At 37.6% G+C, this 21,459-nt stretch overlaps 1 protein-coding gene across 3 annotated transcripts in view; it reads right to left on the bottom strand.

Annotated features, from left to right (window-relative positions):
* The window catches only part of cdh6 (cadherin 6), a 248,907-nt gene that overhangs the window by 217,876 nt on the left and 9,572 nt on the right, over positions 1 to 21,459 (bottom strand). For all 3 annotated transcript variants that reach the window (XM_044105234.1, XM_044105233.1, XM_044105231.1), the window contains exon 2: positions 14,175 to 14,300. The gene's annotated coding sequence lies outside the window, so the exon portion shown is untranslated. The remainder of the gene's footprint in view (positions 1 to 14,174; positions 14,301 to 21,459) is intronic.

A 21,459-nucleotide genomic window follows, 5' to 3' on the forward strand; every position in this document is an offset into this window, starting at 1 on the left:
AGGATTTCTCTTTTGACTTTGGCAAAAACAAAGAGCCATTTCTCCTGCTAGCACTAGGCTAACATGTTTGCTTTAGTTGTATTTACCCAGAATGCCCTGCGTTGTAGCTTTTGGAGTGGTCTCCGGTCTGTTTGGCGTTCACATATACATTCAAACCCCACCAGACTGAACCAAGACTAAGCTTTGTTGGTGAACCAGAGTTCACTTTTTTGGTCCACATCGCATTCACACCCTCCCAAACAAACTGGACGTTTTAGACAAACGAACTGGAGTTTGATAAAGGTGGACTAAACAGGTGTGGTGGGAATAGCTGTGTGTCTTTTTACTCTAGAACAAAACACTTTATTCAGTTTTAAAAGTTTTAATCTTCTTTAAACTCTCTTGGCTTCATAAAGAATAAAAGTGTTGTATAGTCATCAAAACATGTCCATCAACCTCCAGAGTTTGGAGGCTTGTCAAAAGGCTCAAGGCTTTATTTTATGCAGGTGTACCGGCATGATGGAGCACATACAACAGCCTAGGCGATATTTTTTCATAAATAGTAATTAGCACCAAAATAAAATAAAAAATGCATTTAGGGACATTTAAATTCACACATATGAAACTGCTTGTGGTGACAGCACCCTGTCAGAGTAACTGACTGAGAGTAAAGTGTAAAAATGGTTTATTTTAGTAACTATTAGCTCGACTCTCAAGTCAGAGACGACACTGCAAAGTGTAATACGGAGATCCTTGAACTCAAACTCTACAGTAATATATACTCTACTGTTCATCTTATTAAAGAAATTGCTAAAGTACAAGTAAAACCGCAATCACAACCATTCCTCACTTGGTTTCTCACTTATTTATCCTTCCAACCATCCGAGAAAGGCCTATAAGGCACAAAGCTCACTCTTGTTTTCATGAATAAATATCCATCTTATCTCGACTTGTAGATCTAGCAGTAAGCTTACCATCTTTTGACAGTGAACCCAATTTTCCTTGCAATCTGGGAACCCATTACCCAATTCAAGAGACCGGTTAAATGCTGCTCAGCTGTGGTTCAGCTTCAGCTCTCTGGATTTACAAGACAGAATACAATGCAACACTTCAAACAAAGCATAACCGTAATAGCATATCAAGCCATCTGTGCCTCACAACAACATGTTTGACAGGTAATTGGAGTCTAACTCTGACAATTATATACTTTCACTATGCTAATTTGTTACAATTAAATAGCTTTAGGCTTAACAAATAGCTCATTATGAAAGAAAGAGTCTTTAAGAAGCTGTCAAAGTTGTTTGGAGGCGCCTTGACAATCGCAAACCCGGTCGCGACCAACAGGCACAACTACTGTAGACATCTGTCTAAACACGATAATGTCAAGAGCAAAGACATGTAGATATGGAGAGGCCATAAAAACGTCAACAAACCTGAGTAAACCAACAAGGAATTCATGTACAAAACATAAAAAAACCAGTAGTGGAAACAGTACTCAGCTCTGATTGAGTAAAAGTATTGATACCAATGGTTAAATATTACTCAACTACAAGTTGCTCCTTTAACAGTTTACTCAAGTCCTGACTTTAGAAAATACTTAAGTATTTAAAAGTACAAATTATATTTACATGTGAATGTTCATGAGCCTATAATTTTTAAAACTGAGCTAAAACACTAAGCTGCTGTTGAACCAAGAAATACCAGTGTAATCGTGTCCTTTCCTAACCATTTAAAAGGGACCTATTATAACAAAATATTCACTTTTTGAACATTTCAATACATTCATTTCAGTCTCTAAACAATTAGGCGCATAAAAAAACCCCAACTACCTGTTTTTTTTGGTTTTTTTTTACAGTAATATTTTTTGGTGTCTGAAAAATTTGTTTCAAAAACCTCCCAAATGTTAAGTCACTTTTGACAGCCACCACACCGTTACCTAGCAACCCCAGCAACAGAGTTCCGCCCGTTACCTAGCAACCCAAGCTGAGTTCCAGCATGTTTGGTCAACTATCCCTGTATGCGCTTTACAATGGCTGCTAGAAAAGACGAGGGCTTTGTTGTTGACTTACCATCCAGACACCACTTGCTGCATTCTTTTTGGGTGTGCATGAGGCTCTACTAATGCTTTTCTAAGATGTACCGTTGTATAATAGTGCATCTGTTCGCAGCCATTTTCACTTGTGAATGTAAACGTTGAGTTTTTTGGGGGGGTTTTTGTGGGGGGGCAACTTATTTGGATTTAAAGTGACAAAACGCCCTAAACAGCTCATTCTTACTAAAATCTCATTATGTAGGAATGATTTTATGCAAAATATGTAATGAATCTGTTTTGTACAGCGTATAGACCTTTTCTAACATGTTCAAGGAAACATAATAGGTCATCATTAAGTTCAGTACTCAAGTAAATATACTGTCCACCACTGTTAATACCACCCAATAATGTCAAAAAGAATCAAAGCCTCCATCTACTTTGAGCCCGTGGGCATCAAGCGGAAATCTGCCTCATCCATTCATCCATCCATCCATCCATCCATCAGTCAGTCCATCAATCCATCCATACAGCCACATACACTGGAGCCCTAGGGCTGCTTCAGATAAGAGGCTAGTGCGTTCCACCAGTGTTGGGCTCACAGAGCTACTTCAGACTGAGTGGTTACCATTGGGATTTCTTCTCATTTAACTGGAAACATCTGTATCTAGGTATCATCAAAAAGCTGCATCTACCACAAAGCTTAACCCAGTAACATCTAATCCACTCAACCAGCCTGCAGGCTACATTGTGAATAGATTGTTTGCATGTCTTTATCTTCATTTTGTATGCAAGTAACAATAACCCTGTCAGTATATGCTGTGGCAAGGGAAATAATCTGTTTGTGGTTCATATATTTAATTATGCTGTTTATTTTTAGTACACTCTTACAGCCACAGCTCTACTGTTACTTAGAGGTACATTTATTACAGTGCAACTGCTTCTCTGCTACCATTACTGCTACACTGTTGCATAATGTTACAGCATCACTGATACAATGCTACGATTAATGATACACTTCTACACAATTAACATTACTGATGCAATGTTACTCTTGCCTCTTTAGTCTTTACTGCACTTGGTAAAACATTTCTGTTTTTGATACAGTATCACCATTTTTGCGACACCGTTACCATTTTTGGTACTCCGCTACGCTTTTTGCAACACCATTACGGTTTTTTCCAACACTGCTACGGTTTTTGTTACATTCTTCCCATTTTACTACACTGTTATGGTTTTGTTACTGTTACAGTAACTTTGTTACTGTAGCTACATTGTGGTGGTTTCCTTCACAGTTACAGTTTCCTTCACAGTAACTGTTTCTGATACTACTAAACTAATGGTATTTGGTAAAATATGGCTCTTTTTTGCAACAATGTTAGTTTTTGCTACACTGTTGCCATTTTATTACAGTGTACAGTTTTTGCAATAATGTAATTAGATGTTTCGAAACTTCGTTGCACTTTTTGTTGCACTATTACTATTTTTACAACATGGCTACTGTTTTTGCTACAATGCTACAGTTTTCCTACATTGTTACAGATTTTGTTACTCTATTACTGTTGTTACTCTGTTGCTTCACTGTTACTGCTACAGTTATTGATGTACAACTTATAGTTAACTATTAATATCCTTATACTTGTACTGTTTTTGCAACACTTACCGTTTTTGCTACTCTGTTTTTTGCAAACTGTTACTACTACTTCTGTCATGTAGCTCCAACTTCTGCTGGTAATTTATTACGACTATTGAAACACTGTCACTCTTAACCGACTGCTACTTCTGCGTATACTGTACTACTGTTACGCTGGTACTGCTAGACCTTTGCAGACTGCGACTGTTGCCACTACATTACTGCCCCTGTAATGGCTGCAAAATGTTACTGCCGCGGTGTTGCCGGCTCCTGGCACTAGATGGGAAGGTACAACAGCGGGGATCCTAACTACTTCATAATTTAAAGCTAAAAGCACAAAAAGACCAGCAGGAAACTGACAACAACTGTAATGTGAAAGAACTATTTTTTTTCTTAAAATAAAAAAACTAATAAAGACTTCAGGGTAAGAGAGGTCAAAAAAAAAAAAAAAAGTCCAACCTCAAGTGAAAGAAATTTGTTTGAAATCAAATGCTTAGGATTTTAAACTTATGGTAGAGACTCAAATGCATCATTTGGAGGGTTTTTCATCCCTAACAATAATTTTCTGCTGTATAGATTACAGATGTGGCTCGCTGAATTCATAGCTCACTCTCTCAAGCTGCGGTGAAACCAATAAAATGTACTAACATGAGTTTTCAATCAAATGGTTATCCATATGCCAATGCAGGTTAGAGAAACAAATCCCCAGTTAGAAATAAAATAATTTTACTGACTTACATAAAACCCTGAGATGTTTTTCCCTCCAAAATTACACTTTTGGATCTCCTGCAGCAATTCATACAACAGCTCGATGTTTTGTTCATCGGGCATAATGGTGTGAAATACATTAAAGCAGCATGTTATAGTTGTACGGCAACAAACGGAGAACACAGAAGCACAAACAGATGGTAGCCTGTCAGAGCAGAGAGATTAGTCTGTGGTTGGCATAGAAACTAAGCATGGACACTTGAGGTTAAAGGGTAAAACCACTCATTCTCAGCTATAAAAAAAGATTGAAAATCACTTCCATCCTTTTGAAACACTTTGGCAGTTATGTGTTTTTTTTTTACTGTGCAAACATGCTGTTATCGTCTACAGAAAGTTCAACTATTTATTGTTTGAGCCGTTTTTTCTTTTTTCCTTTCCTTTCTTAAAGTCTGTGTGAATTTAATGATTTATTTCCCGTTGTGTTCAGTCTTTCTTAATTGAGTGATAAGTACAAAGATTAAAATTGTGAAATGTTTATTTATTTCTTGAAATCTACTGCTTAGCGTTTTTTGGAAGTAGAGCTTAAAAAAAGAAATGTTACATTAATGACAATTTATTTCACCTACATAAATTACATATAGGCTTTTTTAATTTTTATTTGTTTCAGATATCAAAATTCACTCTAGTATCATTTGTCTAAATTTACAATCTGTGATCAAAAAAAATCACAAGGCTATGTAACCTGCTGATTTCTAAATTACAATTGGGGAAAACGTTAATAAAAAAAGAAACTTCAAATATTTCTAATCAAAGCCACAAAAACTAATCAAAGTTAATGAAAAAGATTGCGTTTAATTAATTTTGTAGATTTTTTGAATCTGATTTTAATTCTTTATTGTTTCCAAATTGAATAAATATGAATATTTTTGCAAATTATTAAATTATTTAACGTGCGTGCACCTTTTTTGTAAATTCTGCTCTGATCTGCATGTTTACTGCTAAAAAATGCAAACATTTACTACTATTTATTTATTTACTATCTATTAATTTAAAGAATCGATGATTTTATTATGAAATGACCATGAAACTTTTAGTTTGTAGGGTTTCAAGAGGTTTTTCTTTTCTTTTTTTAATCTTTAAACATTTTTGTAAATGTGGATGGTTTTAGTCTTAAGTAGCAGTTGACCTTCGACCTTTCTAACTTTCTGTCGTCACAAATATGGAAATGACAAAAGAAATAATAAAACACTAAAACGGAAGTAAGCCAAGGAATAAATATGTAACGTGAAATTGTGTTTTATAATAAGACTTTTAAGCTCACTTTCAGTATTTTGTTGACTACAAGAGATCGATTATAATGGGAAGGATCATAAACCCGATACAAATAGAAACTTCAAGTTCATCGAACAAAATTAATAAAAATTTAAACACCTAAAACAGGATATTAATCACACCAGCAAAGGTGTGAATCTGTTTGGAAAGCCGAGCCACGGAGAAAGCTGCGGCACCCCGGATCTGGTGCTTTTCAGGGAAACATTTAATTTCCCTTTGGGATAAATAAAGTATTTCTGAGTTGAACTGAATTTGCTTTTAACAACTGCAGCCTGAAAACACAAGGCCTCTTGAGGGAACGAGGCTATCAAAGCAGACACCAGAGACAGTCGCAGCACTACACCGAGCAAACATGATGGACATTTATTAGGATGCAGCTACGTAAGTATACAGGCAACTGTACATCAGCAGCCAAAGGGAAAACCCTGAGGGGAAGAAAAAGGAAACTTGAACTCAATTCTCTAATAGAAAATCCTGATGGAAAACGTGATGGGATATTTAGAAAATAATAACACACTATTCATAAAATCTTCTTCAATAAACACATAAATAAAACCCAGTAAATGAATAACTGAATGTATAAAATTAACAAATTAATAACTATATTAATGCTGCAGGATGTAATTTTTATTAAAAAAATATGTCTCCATGTTATGAGATCATCTGAAGAAATGCACCAAAGTCAACCAATCAGAGCCAGGAGGCGGGTCTTAGTGCTGTCAATCAACATTCTGAATGCGCTAAATGTGCTAATGACAGAAAAACAGCTACAATTTTCAGTAAAGCTGTTTACCCGCTGTCATTAGTGGCTATGCTAACTAGCCATAGCATTCAGGACAGGTTATGTTAGGTGAGGTGTATCACAGAGAAAGAGAGGAATCGTGATTGACAGCGCTAAGACTCGCCTCCTTGCTCTGATTGGTTGAAAGCAGAAAAGTTTCATCTTGTCATGGCAATTTCAACAAATATGTAAGAAAATATTCTGCCTCTTTTAAAATGCTCCCCAAAATATTTTTTACTGCCCTTGCCAGGTTGCCCTATTTTATTTTTTTTAATGTGATGTCAGTGAGCTGCAGGCCGGCGATCCTTTCCTGTCAGCTGATTGCAAAGGGACCAGGAGGCAAATTATCCACTGCGGCTCATTGCTTCTCTCTGCGGACAGAGCGCTCTTTAGGAGGGAGTTCATATTTCACTTGTGAGCAGAAAAAGTCAGCGAACCTGATCCCTGAATTTCATTTGGAGGAAATGGGGTGATTGTGAAGGGTAACGGTAAAACCCACCTGATGCTGTGACAGTAAAAAGCACTGCGTTTAAAATAGAAACTCAACACCTCCTCTATTCGCCACCGCCTCGCCGATGCGCAGGTGTTTGGCACGGCGCGTGACGGGCCGGGCGACAAGCAGAGCTGACAGATTGTTGACATCTTCACTCACGCCGTATGCGGATTAAACGCTCCTGACAGCGACTGCTGTTTTATTTCTCGGCTGAGATCTGATGAATAATGAAACGGTCGTGTCAGGCCCCGTCCTTTATTGAATGTAACATGTTCGCTCTTTGTCAACCTTTGTCCGCTGTCGCCGGGGAAGGCCATCCTGGGACTTTTCCTCCGTACCCTGAACAACATTTCTTACTCACACAAACAGACCCATGCTGGTGTTTGTTCGCACTAATAAAACCACACAGGGGACGTTCTTCAGATACGCGCCTCTGGCTTGTTTGCTTTGCTCTCTTTCTTGTTTTTCTCCTTCCCTTTAGTTCAGTGAAGTCCATATGGTTGTATAATTTCAGCGTGTGTGTACACAAAGTGAAGCACGCTTCCTTCAAACCCCTCCGACCTGCTGAGCTCAAACTTCTCGAGCTTTGATCGTCAGACCCACACAAAGCATGAGCACTCAGCCTTTAACGCACAAAAAGGAAAAATCATTTCAAACCTGCCGCGTCATGTAAAATATACTTTTCTTAGCTTTACAGTATGTTATGTTATTTTCTAATCAAAAACATACCTGGAGTGTTGCCTAGAATTGTTTATGCACGTTTGAGAAATTATTTTGTCTCCATGGCAACCATTCAGCTGTCCAAAACACCTTGGTGGACGTAGCTCCGCCTTCTAGGACAAAGCTCCTCCTCTGAGCTGCAGTTTCCAAGCTTCTGCCTCACGAAACAGCCCTCCCCCCATTTAGCTCCTTCAGACTAGCCAGCAGCAATTAGTGAACACCTGTTTGAGTTTTTAAAGACACAGAGCCCCAATTTCAAGACGTTAGATATCAAAGTCGGGTACTGTAGTTCTTGATTGTTCATAAATTTGCACTAACCATAACACTGCCCCTTAAAGGTCCAGTAAATATAACCGTTTTATTTTTAGTTGCAGACATGCAGGCTTATGTGTACTGTATGCATACAAAGTAATATTTTCTTAAATGTTTCTTAGCAAGAGGCTAACTGATCTTTAATATGGACTAGTTCTAATTTCAGTACAACCAGGTTAAAATGAACTCATTCTTGTTCAAAGTTCACCAGCTATCATTACCTACTAACTTCATTACCTACTAACACAAAATCTCACCATGTATTTTGTCCTTTTTAGTGCAAATACACTTAAAAAAGTAGCAAGTAGCTTTTCAGCAAGAAATGAGCTTGTTCTAAGTCTATAATTCCTTACTATTGATGAAAAATACTAGTTCCACTGATTATTTTGCTTAAAACAATGGAAAATGTCTTGCAATAAGTAAGCTGAATCAATGTTTTCATATTGTTTATATTGAATTCTGACCAAACTGCCCTGATGTCGCAGCTGAAATTGAGACGTGTCAAACCGTACAACATTTTTTCAATCTGTTATTGTCCAATTTTGCTGAAGCTGTGTGAATCATATCCTCAGTTTCTTGTTCTTAGCTGACAGAAGTGGAGTCCTGCTGTTCTTGGCCATCTGCTTCGAAGTTCAATGTATTGTTTGTTCAGAACTACTATTCATGTTTCTATTGGTTTTCTATTATTTCACGCCAGTATGTCCATTCTACACTGACATCAACAATACATTATTGTCCACTCTTAGTTGATAGTTTCTGTTTGTTGGACTGGCCTCTGTAAACCTGAGACATGATGATGAATGTTAATCCTAGCATATTAGTTTCAATTCGATTGGCATTGAAAAATAGGGATCACAAATAGGAACCTATATAATAACAAAATAGAGTAAATTTGCAGTGTCGTACAAAAATGGTCAAATGTACAGAAAAAGCTTATTGCAACATTTGTTACATTTTCAGCAGCTCGGGTTTTCTTTCACATCGCAATGCGTCAAACAAACTAAACCGCTTGAAAAAAACTGTGCCCCTTCTCACCTGTGGGGGCGCTGCACCAAGAAACACTTAAGGAAGCGCCGCAAATACCACCAAGCGCAACTTCCTTCTTCACAAAATGTAAAAAAATGGAGTATCATCAGATTTTAGCAGGTGTAAGATTTCTCTTTCGTAAAAGACCAAAAACCATTTCTCCTGCTTGCGCTAAGTGTGTGTGTTTGCTTTGGTCGTATTTACCCAGAATGCTCTGCACCATCTGTTTTTCATTATACTAATTTGAAAAGAGCTAGTTGTATTATAAAATTGCAAATAGTTTAAAATTCTTTGTTATATGGTGACTAAAACTTCCCACCCCCTGTTCTCTTGCTACATTATCGTTTGCTCTAAATTTGTACTGTCTCAGAAGCTAGGTCTGATTACAAATGTACATAAAACTTACAATATTCCACCAATGTCAAAAAACTATTTCACAATTGCAGTGTTTCCATGAAATAAGAATTGCAATTTCCAAATTTCCAACAGCCATTATACAAATCATACAGTAGCAAAACCAGGTGACCAATGGTGCTGGAGCTCTGCTTGGGTTGCTAGGTAACGGGCGTAACGCTGCTGGGGTTGCCAGGTAACAGCGGAGTTCCTGTGAAATGTAAACTAACTGCTCAACTAAGCAGTTGAGACCCAAATGGAAGTACAAAAAATATGTCAAGTGTGAATTTTGCATAATAGGTCCCATTAGATTCCCTCCTTCAATTAAAAATGTCTGGCTCATCACCACCCTAATTGTGGTACAGACAAGTAAATACAAACAGAGATAAAATTACAAGAATTATGCACCATTATTACTATTTTTAGGCAGAGAAATAAAAAAAAACCTCATCATCATCATTCCTAATCATAAAAGTGAGTCATGCTTGCTGAAATTTCAAAGATCTCCAGAGGAGTTTTAACTAGTTAAGACTTGCCACAAGAGTGATTTCAAAGGAAGAAATGTTGGCACATTTAATTGGAAAAGAAATATTTTGAATCACAGCCGGAAAATTACTTAATTATAATCTGCTATTATGAGAGAAACTGAAACATTTTGCAGCTGACCTTTGGAAAGAACAGCTGTTCCATCTAGATAGAAACTAAGATATCTGCCACTCTGCAATTCCTGTATTCATTCTAACACTTATGAAAATGCTCAGAAAAGTATTTACCCCCTTTCTAAAATTTCCATCGGTTGTTTTCCAGACCTAATTGTTTTAGCTAATCAAACATCTGCCATCAATTATTTATGATAACCAGCAAATTTTTAACATCACTGTTGAGAAATGTTGTTATTTTAGCTTGATTCTGAACATTCAGAAACACATAAAGACTATTACAAAGTCAGCCTTTTATCACCTGAAGTGCATTTTCTAGGATTAAATAGCCATCAATCAATTCCTTGTAGTTCACATGGAAAAGCATTCAGCTTTTATGCTCCTCCAATCTGGAACAAACTTCCAGAAAACTGTAAAACTGCTGAAACACCGACTAGGTCCAAAAAAAATCTGCATAATCACAGTTTATTCATGGTGTAAAGGACGGTTGGTTTGGATGATTCTTCTCTTTATAAAAACAAGAAAATACTTTTCCCAGCTCTGTAGGTTATTGTTGCGTTTCCATTACAAATGTGTGCAAAACTTTGCTGATATTCCACTAATATTGAAAAAACACAATTGGCTGTTTCCATTTAAGTCATTAAAAAACATGTTGTGCCATTATCCTCCTACCACTTCCTGTCGTCTTCTTTGTCGTTTCCGTCAGCAGTAACATCCGGTTGTTGATCACATGACTAGTTTTTGACTGCAGTATTTGGAGCCAAAAAAACATCTCATCCTAGCACAAAAAAATTTTTTTTATTTTTTTCAAAAAACTTGAGATTTTTCAAAATTATGCATTTCCATTAAGCAAATGTACTTTAATTCCAACTTGTGCACTCGAAACACAGCTCATGTTACATTAAAACTGCTTTCAAGAACATAAACTTTACACTCTAAAGTCCTACAGCTTTTTTTCCTAATTCAGCACTTTCTCCTGAAGACAGCAAGAGGCTTCACAAATTCACGCCCAAAAGCATCTTTTCCCGTTACTACCGCTGCCTCAGATGTCAGCGCTGATGGTTTCTTCTTGTTATTGATACGAGTCGTCCATGTCAAGTGGAAACTCAGACTGGCATCACCCGACTGAGCGGCGTCCATATCGTGATCCCGGCGCTGTTGTTCCTCTAATTCCTCGCTGTCTTAATGTGTGTTCTTTGGGGTTTCGTTTACACAGATTTGGCCTCTCTACCAAGTCGTTTCCTCCACTCCTAATCTCAGGAACATGACTGCTATCTGATCCTCAGCGAAAACCTTTTAGCCAGATTTATGCAGGGTTTGCTTTGCTTGGCAGACAGCTGAGGGGTTTTCATTGTGTAATATGAGGATGCAGCTACTGTGCCTGAAGAAAATGGGTCTGATTAAAGAGTTATATGGTGTCAGGAAATAAGTTTTTCTGTTTTGTGATTAAAGTTCTTAAGACTGGGCATTGTAAAATGTTCTCATTGCACGTGTTCAACATACTGCATGAGCCTCGTAATTGGCTCCTTCCCTTAAGGTTTATAATTCAAAATGAACAGTTTTCACATACATATCTGCAGAAAAACACTCCTTTTATGTTGCATATGTAAGTGATAATGATGCTCCACAAATGTGGGAGCGAGCAGACAAAGGATGCGAGGGAAAGCACATGATGGTAGTGAGGGATTGTTAGGTAGCATGGAGTGAATGGCGCGTGGGAGGACCCTGCTTGTGAGTGTCCGCGGTAAACACCCCGGCGGCTTGTGGCAGAATAGGGAAGCAGATGGGTCACGGGGAGAAACATATCAGTGTGTGAAGTGACAGGCGGAGATCATTACGTCCAATCAGAGGGGTGCAGGAAGTGCAGGCCGATTGAGATTGATGGCAGCAGACTGCTGGTGCTGCTGCTTTACGACTTTGGATAAATGAGGAAGAGAGAAAGAGGGTCAGAAAACAACAAAACCACTGCGTCTTCTCCATTTCTTAACCACAGCACTCTGGTTATGTTGTGAGTGAGTCTGCTAGTGCTTGTTGCTCCACAAGCTGCTGTTGAAGTTAAATCAAATCAAATATACTTTATTGTCCCCACTGGGTAATGCTTTGTGGGTTACATAGTGCTATCCTGATATAGGCAATCCATTTTGTAGGAGCTAAAGTGAAATAGAAACACATTAGCAAACCAATGCTGTAAAACATCAGTAGTGAAATATTATTTCAACACTGCTATGATTAAAATAAATCCCAAAGAAGGTAAACAAAACACCTTTTAACCCTTAAAACTAAAAGTTAGGATCCAAAAGCAAAAACAATTTAAGTAATTTAAAGAGAAATGCCTGAAAACTGGAATGGTTTTATGGCTCCATCATTTGCCGAAAGGTCAAAATCAGAACAAAAATAATGAGAAGTAACAAGTCTAAAAGCAAATCTTCAATTCTCCTTGTTTACAGTCAGTCAACACACTGCAAAAACACAAAATCTTACCAACTATTAAAAAATAACTATTTAAAAAAACTATTTGAAAAAAAACTGAACCAATTGTACTGTAAGACCAAACATCTTACAGTAAATCTGAAAGAAAACTAACAAAACAATTAACTTTTCATCAAGATGGTGGAGCTTGTTTTGTTTCTTAATATTGATGACAGTTTCATTCACAACCCGTCAAATAAAGTGTTACCATAGTTGGGAGATTCTTTCACTTATAAAATGGGAAAATGTGTTGCAATAAGTTAAATAATCTGCCAATGGAACATATTGATTTTTTATATGGAGCCCGATGGATGAAGAGGTTGACATGTTGGTGCTCTGAAAGTGTTTCAAAGAAAACCGTAAAACCTACAGCAATGATTCTTATATTCTCCGAAAGTAGACCCCTTTAGCTATGTTTTGATGCATCAATTATTTTTCTAGAGTGAAATCTGTACAAACAGCGGCATTTTGTTTGTTAAAAAAATCAGTCAAGCGTCAGTTCCTAGAGTGGTGCACTCAGGCAGTTAAAGAATTCCGTCATTGGATTACATTATAAAACCAGAACACGGTCAAAAACCTCATCAAACTTAAATCACGATTTTAGAAAAACCGTAAGTAATATCAAAAAGTGGATTGATTTGAAGATAGCCTAACATCTTGTGACTTGTTTAGAAGTTGAACAGAGTTTCTAGGCTGAAGTAGGCAGAAGTGGTAAGCTGGCAAAGATCACAAAACTTTGCTGGATTTTGTGGAATTACGATGGATTTCAAAGAAGCTGAAATTTGCACGAAAGTTTAAATATTTCTAAAATTATAAAAGCTGAAAATACCAAAAGACATAAACATTTCCAGAACAAGCTGAATGTTTTTATATCTAAACTTCTGAAATCAGTTGAAGCGCTGAAAAACACAACAAAGACTGGATAAGAAAGAAAAACTCAATATTAAATAGTGAGAATAATTTAGAAACACTTTTAGACATGTGACTGACCCATCATGTCATGTGACTTAAATTTACAGAATAACTGAGTGAAATGTTGTTGCCTTTTAGCTTCTCAATGCCGTCCAACCCCCCCTCCCACCCCTATGTTGTTGTTTTTTGTTGTTGTTAATGTATTCTTTTTTAAGTAATTATACTTATTTGGTCTCGTTTTTGTTATGTCAATACGGGGATTTATGTTCGCTACGGGGACAGAGAAGGGAAGAGGGAAAGAAAAGGAGAGAAGGATGAGGGAAAAGGGGAAAAAAACAAAACTGTGTGTAAAAAAGAAAAGAAAAATCTGAGAAGTCATGTAAGCTTTGCAAAATGTATGTAATATCAACGTGTGTATGATCTCCTGATGAACAAATAAAAGATACACAGCAAAAAAAAAAACACTTTTAGACAAGACAGTACATAAAAACAACACATCCACTTAACCCTAACAACATTTTGTTAGCTTTAGCCGTCTCATAGAGGAAAACATGCAAAGACAAAAATATTTACTATAGTTGCTTTCACACACAGGCTAGCATTGACATGCTAGCCAGTTTCGAGCAGCTTGTTTCAGCCGTTCTGACAAATGATTACTGTAGTGAGTGGTGTTACTAGTTTTCAGAGTTTGTGTTGAAACATTGGTAATAATGGTGAACAAAACCCACCTTGTTTAAAAACGATCTGTAGCTCAAAGTCTCATTTACATCCAGAAGTTTCTCCCATGCATTAGCCGCTAATGGAGCCCTCATTCAGCTCAGTTCAGGCAAATCTTCATGTTTCCATGCTGTTTCCTATTCAGCAAAAAAAGCACATCAGTGTATTGAGCATAAAGCAAAACATGATCATAACAAACAAGTTAAAATGCGTGTACCGCAGGCAGCTAGTCAACAAAGAGGCTGGTATAATCCTCTTGCAGGCCCACGTTTTCCTTTTCCTTTACGCGTCTTTTAATTTATAGCAGCTTACAATGGTGCAGTGATCTCCGTGACATCCTTACAAAGTCTTTTCATTTTGTCAGTCAGCAACCTTTTATATTTATTTATTTACTTCTATGGTAAAAACCCCACAGCAAAGACACATCAGTGGATGTAAAAACTTATCTGAGGTCTTTGTGTGTTGCTGATATTCTGCATTTCTTTTGTTTCGTCTTTGAGTCTGTTCCCACAAATCACCATTTACCAGGATGATTTCTTTCCATTATTAAAAAGAGATTATTTTATCTTTTCTGCAGTAAACCACAACATCACTGACATGTTTCATGCTTAATGCCATTTGGATTAATGTTTTGCTCAGATCTACAATTCGTTTTGTATCTTTACTTTTTAAAATTACTTGTGTTTTTATCTTTTTGCATTCCATTTTAACGGGTATTAAAGTATTGTGTGAACATTTAAAATCTATTTGCTGTTTGCCAATTTGTGCTGCATTGTCATTTTACTACTTCCTGCTTCCATTTAATCTGTAAAACTTCTTTTAACCAATTTACAGAGGTGTGAAAATATATTTATTATAAATCTGAAGGAGAATGGGCAAAAACTGCAACCAGGACAGATTTCCAAGGAGAAAGCCAGCTGACCAGAAAGGACACAAAGGTAATGACTTACACTTGCCAAAAAACATTTAATGATCTCCAACGGTTGTGAAAGATGACAGAAAAGTGGAACGTTTGGGAAGGTCCACATCCTGCTCCATAAACTAACAAACATTTTTGAAAATATTGATGCTGTGGTGTAAAATGAAGGTTTTAGATTGTCCAAATGAAAGCCAAGACTTAAATCTGATTGCGATATTGAGAGATATTTTTATTAAACGGGTTGTTTATGCTCAAAACAACCTCCAGTGATGCTGGGATTAAACATTTCAAGTCAAAATTCCTTGAAAGCGATGAAAAAACATGTACAAAGGACTCCTTACTCTGTTCGATTGGGGATCAAAATTGAAACATTTGTTATATTTGTAGCTGCTGTGGTTCTCTTTCTCACTGCAATATGTCAAACAAACCAAACTAAATGAAAATCAGGTTCCCCTCCTTACCTGTAGGGGCGCTGCACCAAGAACCACTGAAGGAAACTACACAAAAACCTCCGAAGATGACACTGAGCACAATTTAACTGTTTCGCAAAATGTAAGCAAAAATGGAGTGTTGTCAGATTTTAGCAGTTGATTTCTTGTCTTTAGCTAAAGACCTTGAGACATTTCTCCTGCTAGCACTAGTCTCTCAGTAGCACTATTGTTGTATTTACCCAGAATGCCCTGCACTGTAATTCACTTCCTACTTTTGGAGCAATTTCTGGTCCACTTGGTGCTCATATACGCATTTGAACCCCTGTAGTTGACTTTAACCGAACCGAGGCCGAGGTTTGTAGGGGGTCCAGAGCTCACTTAAGCATCCTCACCTCCCCAAATGAACCAAACCTTTTAGGCAAATGATTTATAGTTTGATTAAAGCAGACAAATCGGGGCTGGTGTGAATGTTAAAACATTTTTTTGTAGAGGGTATTTAAAATATCGGGAAGAAAATGCAGGTTTGGAAGCTATTGGATTTATTTTCCTTGCCACTGATTGGCTGTACCCTGAAGAACGAAAAACAATCGCTGTTAGCTTCTGTGGTTGTGCTAAGATGACGTCCACAGCACAAATTAGCAATATTTGATGTTCTGAACTGTTAACATCGGCAGTTGTAAGAGTTTTGAGAGGGAGTCTCAAGTATTCGAGTATTGAAGGTTGAAAAAGTCAAGAAAACCAACAGACGGGATTCAAATCATGCACTGTTTTGATGCGAGCCATCCAAAAAATTTTATTTCTTGAGTTTAAAATATTAAATTTAATGAGTACTGAGTACTAAGAGAGCAGAGCTTTCATATTTGAAATTTCTCTTTTCTTACCTTTATTCGACACACTTCCTAATTGTTGAAAGCATTGCAGAATGGCAGACTGATTTATTTAGCCGCAGAGTTTCTGTGCTCAGTTAATTTGAGACTGTGTACAAACGGAGCGATGTAAACTACTGGTGCCAGACACTGAAATAACAGATCGGATCAAAACGGGGAAACATGCACATCCAGACCTATCAGGTCTTCTCCGATGGTCAGAAACAGACCGCCAGCTTGTGTTTGAGAGTAGATGTTTATCTAGAATCAATACACCACAATCTGGCCTTATCTCCCACTCTGATATGGCGCACTGCCACTTTTCCACACCCCTCCAATGTCCTCAGGCGCTCCATTTGAAATTCCTGATGGCAGTTATGGATTGCAAACCTTTCGTCAATAATTCCAGAATCACTCTACTTAATCAGTGTTAAAAGAAAATGGTATGAAATTTGGATACTCAATAACATTTCTTCATGTTCAGTTTGTGGAAATAATAAACTTTTAATCAACTTTGAGGACACTCATGGTTTTTTTGCCCGACGGCGTGCAGGGTCCAGTGAGTTACAGATTCTATCTCCATATGACCGACGGGATGATTTCTTCCTTGTCGTGTCACCTTCTCTTCATTATAATCTTGCAGGGATGACCTTACAACATTACGCAGATGGCACTCGAGGCAGAATCTGACAGTTTCTGACCTGGGAAAGCGTGCTTTCAGACAGATTTTTGTTTATGTGGCCTTTCATCTCCGGGGTTTCACGGTTCTTATCCCCAGGACTTTGGTTGTGTTGATAGTTCCATATGACAAGAATTGAATACTAAACATACTTGACTTTCATATTTACTACTTGCTAGTATGAGAGGGTTTATGTTTTACTGGAAGTGATTTTAAACAAGACTCTGGCTAGTTGGTAAGATATAAAATAACAAAAAGTTTAAGTGAATTTTAGCTTGATTTACTAATGGTTATTAGACAGAATAATTGTTAGCTTTAGCATCTTTGTGCTCAAGATGCTGGTAGTTTAAATAGCTGTTAGCTAGAGTAGCCCTTAGCTTAGGTGGAAGTTAAGCTAAAGGCTTAACTTAGCTTAGCTTTAATCTAAATAAATGTTTAGACTTATTTCCCTTAAATAAATCTAAACATTTATTTAGAAGTTAGCTAGAATAGCTGTACAACTGTTTAGCTGTTTGCTTTTTGATTTAAAATCATTTAGTTTATTTAGTGGGTAGCCTGAGTAGCTATTAACCAAACTACTTGTTCTTTGACTAGTTGTTAGCCAAACTAACAATAGGGTTAAGTACCTGCTACCTTAACTAGCTATTTCCCGGTTAGCTTGAGTGCTTGCTATCATAGTTGAGTTTTGATTTGTTAGCCGAATAGATATTAAACTTTTTACCTGTTGCTCAGGTAGTTATTAGTTTAACTAGCAACAGTCTTAACTAGCTACAAGCTGGATTAGCAGTAAGCTTGAGTACCTGCTATACTGTCGGCTAATTAGTTTGAGTTGATGTTAGCTTAAATCGATATTAGCCTAAGTACCTGTTGCTAAAATGACTGTTAGTTTAACTAGCAACAGTCTTGATTAGAAGCTGGATTAGCAGTTAGCTTGAGCACCTGCTATTTTACCTGACTATTAGTTTGAGTTAATGTTAGCTTGAATAGATTTTAGCCTAACTACCTGTTGTACAGTGATTTTCAAGTGGCTGTCAGTTTGATTAGTAGCAGTAATATTCGGAGTAGCTGCTAGCTTAACTAGCTGATAGTTTGAGAAACTGCTCACTGATATTTGATGAATCAACAACACAAAGGCCCACGCTAACACAAACAGATGAATAAGTAGTCCCTCTCTTATATTTATAGTTTATTTACAAACTTCCTGTTGCGTTTCTATCCTTTTAAGCTGCTCTGCGTCTCTCTTTACCCTGGAGTTCACAGGGTGAATTCACTGATTTAGAGATCCTATCTCCATATGACTGACAGGATGATTTCTTGCATGTCATTTCACCTTCCCCTCATTATATTCTTTTAGGGTTGACCTTCCGACACCATTCATATGGTACCGTAGGCAGAATCTGTCTGTTTCTGACACAGTATAGATATCACCCATGTAGATTTTTGTTTATTTAGCCTTTTGTCTCCAACGCAGCTTCTCTGGATTTGGGTTTATTTGCACATTCTGCTGGGCTACATGAATCGACAGTGAGGACCGTATCACAATACAGTGGTGGTTCTGCTCTGTGATGGAAAGAAAAAGCAGAGGAGAGGAGACAGAGCGGTGCTCTGTGAAGGATAGAAGCGGCCCTGCTGGAGGCTCGCCACAGGCTATGTCTGACATCCCTCTCTCTGACGGACTGATGAGATTACCCTGACATTTTTTCCTTCCAACTTAAATTGCATTACCACAAGGATCTTATGTTAGGCAGATCTCCATATTATTCTCGGGGGGATTTGGGCTTCATTTTGCTCTGCGCTCATTCTGGTCCTTTCGTTTTTTTCCTCTTCCAGTCACACTCAGAGGGATGAAATCTTCTTTACAGCCTTTCTGTATTATCTGGTGGTGATTCTACATGGATCCCATTTGAGAGCTCGCGCAGTCCCCTCCCATCATAAACCACAACGATGCAGGTCACTAACTTCGCAACTGAACTGTGACATTTGATTAGACACCTATCCTTGCATGGTGAGCTGTTAACACAATGAACTAACCAAGCAGTTCAGCCCAAGGGTCACTTCTAATTAGGGATAATCAATACTGCCGACGTTGGCACCTTTCTTCGCAAACAAAGATGCTGTATCTTATTATAGCAGAGCTGTAAATCCTTATGGATGGCATAGGAATAAAAACTGAATTTATTTTAAACAAGATTCTGTCTCGTTTGGCAGATGCAAGACTGTAAAAGGCTTGAGTAAATTTTAGCTCGATTAGCTGTTACATTAAATGGTTATTAGATAGAATAATTGTTAGCTTTAGCACATTTGAGTTCAGGTTGTTGGTAGTACAGCTATTAGTTTAAGTAATTGTTAGCTTAGGTAGAAGTTAGTTTATTTAAACGTCAGGTTAAGTAGCTATTTGAGTGCTTGAGCAGCTGTTAGACTCCCTGTTTAAGTAGATGTTAGCTAAGCTAGCCTAACCGTTTTAGTTAACCTAACTACCTGTTGCTTAAGTAGATGGTATTTTAACAAAATAATTAAGTAGCTACCATTTTGCTCTGCGCTTCATTCTGTTCCCTCCTTTTTTTCCTCTTCCAGTCACACTCAGAGGGATGAAATCTTCTTTACAGCCTTTCTGTATTATCTGGTGGTGATTCTACATGGATCCCATTTGAGAGCTCGCGCAGTCCCCTCCCGTCGTAAACCACAACGATGCAGGTCACTAACTTCGCAACTGAACTGTGACATTTGATTAGACACCTATCCTTGCATGGTGAGCTGTTAACACAATGAACTAACCAAGCAGTTCAGCCCAAGGGTCACTTCTAATTAGGGATAACCCATTTAAAAAGCAAATCTAAACAAAGACCATGAACTGTGCAGATTGGGGTCGTGGGAGCATGTTTTTCACGCCGCTAATTTACATTCAACCTTTGCATTTCACCTTGACATTTAAGGTTAACTGACAAATTAGGGCGCCGTTTTTTATGATTTGGTGTGGTGGGGGTGAGCCCGCGCACTGGGAGTCTGTTTGCCACCACAGTCGGCACTCTATTTTCCTGTGCTGCATAGCGTAATGGTCTCAATTAGTCTAAAAGTCACCGTGGGTAATAATTCACCTCACTCAGGCTTCATTTCCTCATATTCAAGTCAAGCATAGCACAGGAAATGACACTTCAGGAGCTTTTAAAAAATGATGAGGAGAAAGCGGCGTGATCGCCACGGTAAGTCAGGTGAGCGACACGTGAACGGTGACAGCGGCGGAGCCTGTCAGTCGTCGCGGTGATATGTTCATCAGGAGGCCAGGGATATCACTCAATCACTGTTATCACAAAGAGACTGTCACAGGATTCAAACAGTTCTTACTGTCAGGTAGCGTCTCGCTAAAATCAATCATAAAAACTGGTGTGTAAAGATACAACCCCAGAGACAACCCTACATACATTCATTAACTCTAACTAAATTACTCAAACATGAACGTACGATCAGAAAAAATACAGTCTATAGATCCTGCCCCTTTCTCCCTGCTGGACGATGACTAGCATTGGTTTTAGCATCAAGATATCAATGTAAATCTTAAATCTATGCATGACAAATAAGAGAAAAAGGGACACAGTGCTTTGCTACTAATTGTCAACACTACGACAATAAGAAAACAAGGTCAGAAAAAAGTTTTAATTAAAAGAAAAAAGCGAGGGAAAGGTCAGTTATGCTAGCTTGACTATGACAACTTTAACATGTAGATGTGCTGTGGAATTCGACTTGTTTCAGTTCTCTTAAATAAAATTAAAAAGAATGAATATAAATGAAGATTACCAGTGGTTTTTGAGTTATTTTTCCCTTTACTGCGGCACATTGCAGTAAATTAACAATACCTACATCTCCAGGTTTGTTAAAGTTGTCCTGCCGAGGCAGAGCGGCTGTGGATGGCATGTGACAGAACCCTCTTTCTATCCTTTAGTGTTGTGTGGACGCACAAATTTTCCTGATGTAAACAATAATATGTAACATATAGAGGGATTAGCATAACGTATTTCAACGGTTTGCAGTAAACTGCTGTAGTATGCTGGCAACATGTTGGCGAATATTAAAAAAAGCAACATAAATGTAGGGAACCATGGCAACCTGGTTGCGTCTGCATACGCTGTGTTTACAAACAAATAATCCCCGAATAGAAAATCGCAATTTCTAGTCGTGGGAATTCTGAATCGATTTCAAAATGGGTTTAAGTCGTAGAGTACACTGCATTTATCATCTTTGTATCAAAAAAAAAACATGTTTCCGAAATTGTCATGTTTCCGTTAAACACATTTATTTTCATAATCCCAATTTACACAATTTTACAGTTATTTTGTTTTAAAAGTTAAAACATACCGACATTCAAACCCATGATTTATTTCTTAAACTGGTGATTGATGTATTTTT

This window comes from Gambusia affinis, linkage group LG21, assembly GCF_019740435.1.
Source record: "Gambusia affinis linkage group LG21, SWU_Gaff_1.0, whole genome shotgun sequence".
NCBI lineage: Eukaryota > Metazoa > Chordata > Actinopteri > Cyprinodontiformes > Poeciliidae > Gambusia > Gambusia affinis.